Source organism: Octopus bimaculoides, chromosome 7 (assembly GCF_046866305.1).
Source record: "Octopus bimaculoides isolate indiv1 chromosome 7, ASM4686630v1, whole genome shotgun sequence".
Classification (NCBI taxonomy): Eukaryota; Metazoa; Mollusca; class Cephalopoda; order Octopoda; family Octopodidae; genus Octopus; species Octopus bimaculoides.
The window spans coordinates 67311489-67314492 of record NC_142934.1 but is presented as its reverse complement, the minus strand read 5'-3'; the positions used below and the strand labels follow the sequence as shown (position 1 = coordinate 67314492).

The following is a 3004-nucleotide window of genomic DNA, read 5'->3' as shown; positions in this document are numbered from 1 at the left end:
GAAATAAAAAAATATATATATATTCCTCCACAATTTTTATGCGTTGAAAATTATAATGGTAATATAAATTATATTATGGATATAATGAAGCATAGGCGTATACATATGTGTGTGTGTGTGTGTGTGTGTGTATGTATGTGTGTGTGTGTATGTGTGTGTGTATGTGTGTTTGCGTGTGTGTGTGCGTGTGTGTGTGCGTGTGTGTGTGTGTGTGTGTGTGTGTGTGTGTGTGTGCAAATCCTGCACATCGATATGCTTGAAAAATATAAAACAACAAACAAGAATGAAAATAAAAAGATTAGGATAAAAAGAATAACATGAATAAATAAATAATTGTCCGACTGAATGGAAATGTCTGGTTATATAAGTTTTATATATTCAGAGCTGTCCCTTGATGCAGGTAGGGGATGTTAGTCAAACGAGACAGCGCGTACAATAACTGACAAGCAACGGCAGCGTCTAAGCGAGGTATGACTGACGTCATAAATGTCTGACGTCAGAGGTAGTGAACAGTGTCAATAATATCAAAATATGTAACTGCTGGCTACTTCAGATTCTATTCAAAAGTAGTATTGATTTTTCGATCGTTTTGCGTCATGTTTACCTTTTATATAATGCATTTTGGTTTATTCAGACACGTATGTATATATATATATATATACTTGGGCTGAATAAGCCAAATATGTATATATATATATATATATATATATATATATATATATATATATACATATTTGGCTTGTTCAGCCCAAGTATATATATATATATATATATATATATATATATATATATATACATATTTGGCTTATTCAGCCCAAGTATATATATATATATATAGATGTCTCTATGGTACGAAGCTCGCTTCCCAACAACATGGTTCTGTGTTCAGTCCTACTAGACGACCAAAGCCTTGTGATTGGGTTTGGTACAAGGAAACTAAAAGAAGCCCGTCGTGTATACATATATGTGTGTGTGTGTGACTGTCTGTCTGTCCGTGTTTGTCCCCACCCCCACCATCGCTTAAGAGCCGATGTTGGTGTGCTTACGTCGCCGTAACTCAGCGGTGCGGCAAAAGCGATAGAGAAGTGCAGAGGTCGATTTGTTCGACTAAAGGAGGTGCTCCAGAACGGCCGCATTCAAAGAAGAATATATACATATATATATATATATATATATATATATATATATATATATATATATATATATTGTGTGTGTTTGCGCGCGCGCGCTCGTGTGTGTGTCAGGTTAAATGCACAACTGAAAGAGCTACCAATAGTTTCATGCATTTATGATCTGATTATGCGTTTATATATGTATGCCTTTCAGTTGAAGGAATGAAAAAGGCATATAAAAAGACTTCATGCTATGGTACCATTTGCCTCTGGTAGTCACCACGGCTGTGCATTATTCAATAGAATGTGCAGATCTTCGGCTGGATTCATGACTCATACAAGGGTCTCACATTGCATCATCAATGACTGTTCCTGGCAATGGCTTTGGTCTCATACCCGAAAGCAGTTACTATGTATACAATAATATTGTTTACGAATTGAGATGTTTGCCTCGCCTTAATGTTTGTTGTCGTCTTTAACAATTATATATATATATATATATATATATATATATATATATATATATATATATATATATATATATATAAATGAATTTTAACCTTTTCTTATAGTTTTAAGATATCTCAGTGTCTAATTTGTATTATTTTCTTTCAGATTATCTAACTTCTCAGAAAATTTTACATCCTTGTTTGTCCCATATAAAGATTACATAAGAAATGTTTTACTCTACGAGTTTCATAAAGGTGTTAATGTAAGTGCGGCACTTATGGGGATGATGTAGTTAATGAAAGAAGTTGCAGGTGGTGGTTTGCCCGTTTCCGAAGTGGTGATTTCACTTTGAAACAAGAGCCAAAAGAGGGTCGTCCAAAAAAACTTGATACCGAAATGTTGGAAGCTCTTGTTTCAGAGAAACCAACTGTTACCACTAGGGAACTTGCAGAACAGTTAAACGTGGCTCATACAAGCGTGGTACGCCAGCTAAAACACATTGGAAAGGTTTCAGTGCCTGGAAAATGGGTCCCTCGCGAGCTCTCTCCAGGGAATCGACAACGGAATGCTGCTTGTGGACAATCATTGCTTTCGCGACACTTTCAAGCAACATTTTTAGACAGGCTTGTTACAGGTGATGAGAATCGGATTCTTTACCATAATGTTAAACACCGCCGTTCTTGGATCAGTCGAACAGGGCGGCCAGTTCAACAAAAGAGAGCAGGACTTCATCGAAAGAAGATCCTGTTGAGAATATGGCGGGATATTAAACGAGTAATCCATTATGAACTGTTGGACAGCAACCAAACAATGAATGCTAATCTTTACTGTGAGTAACTTTGTCGTTTGAAAATAGTTCTGAGCCAAAAGAGAGCATCCTTGGTTAACAGAAAGGATGTCACCTTCCATCACGATAATGTTCGTCCTCACACAGCTCGACTGACGCTAATTCTCTTGGAAGAACTTGGTTAGGAAATACTGCCTCATCCTTCATATTCTCCTGACCTTGCTCCTTCTGATTACCATTTGTTCCGATGACTACATAACCATCTTGATTGACTTAGGTTAATAACAAGAGAAGAGATTGAAAATGAATTGGATTCATATTTTGGCTCGATACGTACAGAATTTTTCGAGCGAAACATTTATAAGGTCGTTGAAAGATGGAATGAGGTAACTGAAAGCAACGGAGAGTATGTAAATGAATAAATATTTCTATAGTCATTGGCTTATTCATTTTTACCTTAGATCTTTAACTCGGACATTTCTTTTGCACCAACCTGATATGTGTATGTGTGTGTGCGTGTGTGTGCATGCGTATGTGTTTGCTTGCGCGTATGTGTGTGTGTGTGTGTTGAAATATGCATCTTACTCAACTCGTATTATTAATTCGAAGAGATAGAGAAACCGAAGAGATTCTCGATGTCACTCTTCTACTCTCT

At 36.5% G+C, this 3004-nt stretch overlaps 1 pseudogene across 1 annotated transcript; it reads left to right on the top strand.

The window, feature by feature from the left end:
- Positions 1 to 238: 238 nt before the first annotated feature.
- On the top strand, positions 239 to 2730 carry LOC106879611 (histone-lysine N-methyltransferase SETMAR pseudogene; annotated as a pseudogene). Its single transcript, XR_016242461.1, has 2 exons — positions 239 to 566; positions 1728 to 2730. The product of XR_016242461.1 is annotated as a histone-lysine N-methyltransferase SETMAR pseudogene (transcript).
- Positions 2731 to 3004: the final 274 nt, after the last annotated feature.